Source organism: Mastomys coucha, unplaced genomic scaffold (assembly GCF_008632895.1).
Source record: "Mastomys coucha isolate ucsf_1 unplaced genomic scaffold, UCSF_Mcou_1 pScaffold6, whole genome shotgun sequence".
Taxonomy (NCBI): Eukaryota; Metazoa; Chordata; class Mammalia; order Rodentia; family Muridae; genus Mastomys; species Mastomys coucha.
The window spans coordinates 89,452,682-89,460,702 of NW_022196912.1; the positions used below are offsets into that span (position 1 = coordinate 89,452,682).

General features: G+C 40.4%; 1 long non-coding RNA gene across 1 annotated transcript; it reads left to right on the forward strand.

Annotated features, from left to right (window-relative positions):
* Window positions 1-3,855: 3,855 nt before the first annotated feature.
* On the forward strand, window positions 3,856-7,992 carry LOC116079949. The gene is made up of 2 exons (XR_004114243.1): window positions 3,856-3,907; window positions 7,909-7,992. It is a non-coding gene; the product is annotated as an uncharacterized LOC116079949 (long non-coding RNA).
* The last annotated feature ends 29 nt before the right edge of the window (window positions 7,993-8,021 follow it).

Here is an 8,021-nt window from a genome sequence, read left to right on the forward strand (position 1 = left end):
ATATATATATATATACAAGCACACACAGAAAACACACAGAGAGACAAACAACACACATAGATACACAGCACACTCTTAGATGTCCAAGACACAGACACATACATATACACAGACACACAAAGATACACACACACACACACACACACACACACACACACACACCACAAACCTTTTGCTTAGAGCAAGTATTTACTTTAAAACTGATATCCAAGTGAAAAATGTCCAAAGTGGTTAAATCAGGTGAGGAGGCCATGCTCCATAAATATTTTCCAATGAGTCTATATTTTTCATAAAAGTATTTATGTATTCTTGATCTTAAATAAACTATATGTGGAAGGCTGGCTGTGATGGAAAGACCTGAAGACACTAACATTCCTGTTCTAAGCCTGGTCAAGAGAGCATGCAGGAAAGGAGAACTATAGCTCTATCCCAGACAAAATGAGAAGGACAGAAGGGTGTGAGTGATCAGAGCTGACTACAACCCAATACCCCCAGCTGCCCAGAAACCCAAACTGGCTTTGGAAGCAAGCACCAATCATCCAGGAGCTGCACCTATGGTGCTTTCACTAACTGGAAGAGGACTCTTTCAGAATAGAGCAAACAGCCCGTGGTCTTACACAGGTGCTTCTCTTGCGGCTAAGTTCACTGCACTCTAAATGTCATTTTTTTTCTCATCTGCTCTACAGAGTGAATTCATCTGGCAGCTTGACAATACTTCTCCCACACTAACATAATAAAATGGTGTTTATGCTAGGTGATTAATGGCTATTGTTTGTGCTTTTTCAACTGTTGCTTTGTTAGCTGATCCTTCTTCCTGAAATGCTACAATACATAGTGCATGGGTTATTCATACACAAAATGTATGGTAAGGTTAAAATATTGAAGAATTCCAAATTTGTGTCTGTATGAAGGAACACTAGAAATTTTTTCTACCAATAGTGTTAAAAAGATCAGAGAGTTCATTGTATATTTTGGATATTAGCCTTATCAGATGTAGGGTTGGTAAAGATCTTTTCCCAATCTGTAGGTTGCTGTTTTGTCCCATTAACAGTGTCCTTTGCCTTACAGAAGCTATTCAATTTGATGAGGTCCCATTTGTCATTTGGTGATCTTAGACCCTGAGCCATTGGTGTTCTGTTCAGGAAATTTTCCCCTGTGCCAATGTGTTTGAGACTCTTTCCCACTTTCTCTTCTATTAGATTCAGCACATCTGGTTTTATATTTAGGCCCTTGATCCACTTGGATTTGAACTTTGTACAAGGAATAAAAATGGATCAATTTGCATTCTTCTACATGCAAACCCACAATTGAAACAACACAATTTGTCGAAAATGCTGTCTTTTTTTCCACTGGATGATTTTGGCTTCTTTGTCAAAGATCAAGTGACTGTGGTGTATGGGTTTATTTCTGGGTCTTCAATTCTATCTTATTGATCTACCTGTCTCTGTACCAATACCATGTTTTGTTTTGTTTTGTTTTATTATTCCAGATGAATTAGAGAATTGCTCTTTCTGTCTCTATAAAGAATTGAGTTGGAATTTTGATTGAATCTGTAGATCACTTTGGGTAAGCTGGGCAATTTTAGTATGTTAATCCTGCTGATCCATGAGCATGGGAGATCTTTCCATCTTCTGAGGTCTTCTTCAATTTCTTTCTTCACAGCCTTGAAATTCTTGTCATACAGATCTTTCACTTGCTTGGTTAGAGTAGCACCAAGGTATTTTATATTATTTGTGACTATTGTGAAGGGTGTCACTTCCCTAATTTCTTTCTCAGCCCATTTATCCTTTGAGTAGAGGAAGGCTACTGATTTGTTTGAGTTAATTTTATATCCAGCCACTTTGCTGAAGCTTTTTTTATTAGCTATAAGAGTTCTCTGGTGGGATTTTTTGGGTTGCTTATGTATACTATCATATCTAGATTCCAGATAACCAAATAACCCTATTAAAATGGGGTACAGAGCTAAACAAAGAATTCTTAGCTGAGGAATCTTGAATGGCCAAGAAGCACCTAAAGAAATGTTCGACATCCTTAGTCATCAGGGAAATGCAAATCAAAATGACCCTGAGATTCCACCTCACACCAGTCAGAATGGCTAAGATCAAACACTCAGGTGACAGCAGATGCTGGTGAGGATATGGAGAAAGTGGAACACTCCTCCATTGTTGGTGGGATTGTAAGCTTGTAAGGCCACTTTGGAAAACAATCTGGTAGTTCATCAGAAAATTACAAAGAGTTCTACCTGAGCTATACCACTCCTGGGCATATACCCAAAAGATGCTCCAACATGTAACACTAGGTTAATAGCAGCTTTATTTATAATATCCAGAAGCTGGAAACAACTCAGATGTCCCTCAATGGAAGAATGGATACAGAAAACGTGGTACATTTACAAAATGGAGTACTCAATTATTAAAAACAATGACTTCATGAAATTCTTAGGCAAATGGACAGAACTAGGAAATATCGTCCTGAGTGAGGTAACTCAGACACAGAAGAACACACATGGTATGTACTCACTAAAATATATCTGCCCCAAAGCTCAGAATACCCACAATACAACTCACAGACCATATAAAGCTTGAGAAGAAGGAAGACCAAAGTATGGATGCTTCCATCCTACTTAGAAGGGGGAACAAAATAATCATAGGGGGAAGAGGGAGAGAGTGACCTGGGAGAGAGAGAGAGAGGAGTGGGAAAGAAAAAAAGGGTCAGGGTCTGGTATTGAGGGGGACAGGAGAGAAATACTGAGGGTCAGAAAATCAAATAGAAATATATATCAGTGGGAGATGGTGAGCTGGGGGTAGCCACTAGAAAGTTCCAGACAACAGGGAAGCGAGAGGTTCCCAGGACCCAACAAGGGATAACATTAGCCAAAATACCCAACAAAGGGGAGATAGAACCTGAAGAGACCACCTCCAGTAGATAGGCAGGGCCTCCAGTTGAGGAATGGGGCCACCCACCCATCTCAAAAATTTTAACCCAGGAATCAAAAAAAAAAAAAAAAAATGGAGCAGAGACTGAAGGAAAGGTCCTACCTAGGGATCCATCCCATTTGTATTCCCCAAACCCTAACACTATTGCTGGTGCCAAGAAACACTTGCTGACAGGAGCCTGGTATAGCTGTCTCCTGAGAGGCCCTGCCAGCAGCTCACTAATACAGATGCAGATACTCATAGCCAACCATTGGACTGAACCTGGGGACCTCAATGGAAGAGCTAGAGGAAGGACTGAAGGATAAGAAGGAGATTGCACAGGAAGAACAACAATATCAACTAACTGGACCCCTCAGAACTTCCAGGGAATAAATCACCAACCAGAGTATACATAGCTCCAACTGCACATGTAGCAGAGGATGGCCTTATCTGACATCAATAGGAGGGAAGACCCTTTATCCTGTGGAGGCTTGATGCCCCAGAGTAGAGGAATGCTAGGGCAGTGAGGTGGGAGTGGGTGGGTGGGTGGAGGAGAGGAGTACCCTCATAGAGGCAAAAGGGAGAGGCATGAGAGGGGTTTCGGAGGGGAAACAGGGAAGGGGGGACAACATTTGAAATGTAAAATAAAATAAACGGCAAACAAGATCAGAGAGAGGAAAATTGGTATGTAGCAGTCTTCCTGCAACATTTCATTTGTCCTTTCTCCTTGGCTGTACCCAAATTTTAGGGGTTTGGATATGAATGGATTGAAGCAAGGAAAACACCAAGGTTCATGTGTTTCTGTGCACATGTGCACTTTTGCTAAGATAAATATTCAATCAACATTGCTTTTCTCTACCTAGTTATCAGTAAACACCACTTATCATACATCTTCAATAATTTTTTCCTTCTCCTCTAGGGAATAGCTGTTACCATAGAAGATTGGAATGCCTTAGTCTATCTTCTCCAAGTAGCTGAGACTTAGTAACTTGGTAAATAATACAGGTCTACTTAATTCTTTGTTCTAGAGTAGTGACTCTCAACCTTTGTAATGCTGGGGCCCTTGAATACAGTTCCTCATGTTGTGGTGACCCGAACCATAAAATTATTTCATTGATAATTTGTACCTGTCATTTTGCTACTGTTATGAATCAAAATGTAAATATCTGATAGGCAACCCTTGTGACCCACAGGTTGAGAATCACTGATCCTGAGGATTAGGAGGTTCAAAAGCATGGTTCTGGCATGTGCTCAGCCCCTGGTGAGGGCCTTGCTATATCATAACATGGTAGAGAATATCACACAGGGAGACGAGGAGCTGTGGTAGCTAAGACCTTCTGCATAAAGCCTTAGATTCCATACATCTGCTCCCACCCTTATGATCTCATCAAAACCTAATTATCACCTTAAAGGTCCATCTCCACATATTATCTCCATACACTATAGAAGATTAAGTTTCAGCCCCTGAGCTTTTGGGGGACACATTCCAGCCATAGCATGTTTCTTATAACAAACTTAGATTCTAAAATCTATATGCTTATTATTTTGGGTTTTATATAAATGATTAATCAAATAACAACATGGGTTTCCCTGGATAGTCTCACTGAGGTTTAGAAGAAGACCTGAGTACTCAGGCCTACCTACATCACTGTGCTTGGCTTCACTCTTTTGAGAGACATGGTCTTCAGGAAGACTGCTCTCACATAGTTCCTGCCTGTGCCTGAGCAGCCTTCTCTCTGGAGGAGGGCCTGGAGCTGCAGCCCTGGTGTTCTGAGCTTCCTGCTATCAAACTGCTCTGGCTTGCTGTATCTCTCTTTAGATCCTTTAGAAACCTCCACTTTTGCAAACTCCTTCCTTATTCTCATGCCTGTGCCTATGGGGTGGCTTGTGATGTCTTAATTAACGTTTTTATCTAGTCACTATTGTGACTACTTTCCAGGGTACCAGAAGGAGAGAAACTTTATAAATAAACTGATCAGTCCCTCAAAATCAAGGCAGGCTGGATTTAGCCTCCCTTGAGTGGGCCTGCCTGCTTCCTTGAAGGCATCCCTCAACCGAAGGCTGCAGCAGCCAGTACTTCCTCACACATGTGTGTAGGAGAGGTCAAATCACACAGCCTGTTGACTGGAGTCTGTTGACATTGTTAGGAGGCTGGTGGGTGGCACTGCAGCTGCTGTTTGGAAGCTGCCTCAGCAGGGAAGGCACAGCATTAGACTGTAAGGAACAAACTGTGCCAAGAGGAGGAAAGGGAAAAGTACAGTTGAAAAAGCTATTCAGTTGCTGTATCACTGGCAATCTGCTTCATCAGGAGAGTGTCTGAAAATGGTGCAGCTTCAGGGTTTTAGTCAGTGTCTGCCACAGCACTTTTCCAAATGATATCAGGAACAGACGACACAAGTGGGTATATACTCTGGTTTATCTCTTCCTCAACAAAGGCATATTTTCCTTGCCGAGCGACAGAAGTCATAAGCCTGACAGCACTCAGTGGCTATGAAAATTGAATGTGGAATCCCCCCCCCCCCGACTCTGGGAGATCAGCAATAGTCCTTTTCACTTTATTTCAGAGTTGTGAGAATAATGCTGGCCTCAGCAATAGGCGCCTGCAGAAGGGAGGAAGATGTGTCACTGGGTGTAAGCTACATAATTGAGTTTGGGTTTTAATTACGAAGAAGGGTCGGGGGGGCAAGGAAGTGACTGTCACTGCAGTGTCCCCTTATCCATTGAATTCTGCCATTTTTGGCAAAGGCCAAGTCCAGGACAAAGGCCCTGGCTGCGTTATTAATCATGTTTGTTGGGCAAGCTACACTAATCTGCTGTCTGGATACAAAGCCAAGCACAAAGTTGCCGGCAGGATGTGATGATAAAATGCTTGATACCATTCACTTTCAGCCCCTGCTTTCTGCTGAGAATTAATTCCCTCTTTGCTCCATTTAATTAAGGGGGCACACTGGAAGGAAATGATCTCAGCAACGTCACGTCACGCCTTCAGTTGTCATGTTCTTGATTACAAGGAAACAGACAACATGAAGGCTGGAAGAGCTGTTTGGATATAAGGCACATCAGTGCTGGGTGGCAGAGAAAGAAAGGCCCAGGGGGTCTGTAGACAGGGAAGTGAGGATGCCTGTCTAGACTAGCCCAGAGATCTGACACTTGCTCTGTCACTGGATGCCCTTTTGTCTTGTTTCAAGGGTGGGCTCTGCTGTTCCACCACATGGCAACATTTCTTGATTTCTTGTTAATGAGCTCGAAGAGATCTGTTTACCTGCTGGGCATTTCAGGATGGCTGTCTGCACAGGCAGAATAATAGTCACCAGTTAGGTGACTCTGAAGCACTGAGTATTTGAAAGGTCCTTTTACCCTGGCCAGAAAGGTATTAATTTCTGTGAAATGATCTTAGTTGGTTGACAGGACACAATGCTCCTTTCACAGGGAGACGCATCCTCAGAGGGGTCCTGTTTTGTTGTCATCATTGTTACTAATCGGTTTTTATTTTGTTTTATCAAATAAGAGTTTTGAGTGTCCAGTGCTCTAAAATTTTAAGTGTTCAAAGATGGAGACACATGATATGAAGTATTTTTGAGCATGACAACTATCTGGTGAGTCAGGGTGCATTTGACTAGATATACTTTGGATAAAAGTGTCCTAGAAAGTGAATGGATTGAGGCCATTATACATATATACATACATACATAGACACATACATGCATGCATGCATTCATACATGCATCCATACATATATGTAAATAAGTACCAAAATTTTTCCTCAGTTTTTTGTTGTTCTAAGAATTTTCACTCTTCTTGGAGTTGAAAATTCTATCTTACTTTAGAAATACCTAAAGTTTGTATGGCTAATGATTCGGTTTTAAAAATCACATTGTTATTAGCTCTTTGAGAATAGTATATAATGTATTTAGATTATATTCTCTCCTACCTTTAACTCCTTGAGACCTATCCACCTAATTTTTCTTTTTTCTATTTAAAAAGCCCATCAAGTGCAGTTTGTGTTGCCCAACTACTCTTGGGTTTGTGCTTACCTGGAAGTGCAGTCATATACTAGATCATATACACAGTCATATACACTGAAGAACTGGTTCCTAGATAGGTCATGAGCCACTGGGGAAAATCTACTACTATTATTCAATTAAATGGATACAGTATAAAACAATACCTAATGGCTTATTGTTATACCCATAGATCAGCACATATCTCAACCCTCATCAAATAAGTAGTTAATCAGAAACTTCCACATGCAGAGAAGAGTAATTTTGTAATTTTTGGATGTCTCTATATCAGATTCCTTTTCTCTAGGGTTATTTATTTGATGCAAATAATCTGAATATGATTCATTAGACACTGCAGCTACTTACATTATGACTCATAACAGTAGCAAAATTACAGTTATGAAGTAGTAATAAAATAATTTTATGGTGGGGGCGGTCACCTTGACATGATGAACTGTATTAAAGGGTCATAGCATTAGGAATGTTGAGAACCATTGCACTAGCATATAGTTCATTTTTTAGACAAATTAAAGCTCATCTGTTGAAGAGTAAATTAAGTGTGTAAATTAAAACTGAAAGTAATACTGAAATTCATTAGTAAAAGAAGACAAGGCCCATGGTAATTTTCCAAACTGACGTCTGTTAGGCCTAGGTTTACAATGACATCTCAGGATCAGCTTGGGATAATGCTACGGGTTAAATTTTGGAAAGTTTAAGATCTTTCCTGAAACCTCAATAGGGGAAGCATTTCTTACTGTATTAGGTATGGAGAAAGGATCTCTTCACATGTATTTATTTGAACATAAATTAGAGACCAGTGCATGTGGTCACTTTCCATTATATGCTATGAGTCTCTATTTGTTAGTATAGCATTTCTTAAACTAATTTTAGTAGTGGTAGAGAACTTGAACCCAGCACCTCACACATGCCAAACAACTCTTAAATCAAAATTTCCCATCATTTCTCTTATGCTCTGTTTTCTCTTCACACAGATATACTCCAACACTTCTCCCTTGAGGAACATGGGGATGCAATTCAACTTTTCTTAATAAAAACTGCTTAACAATGAACCTAAACATATCTTTTTGAAAGAATTTTTTTTTTT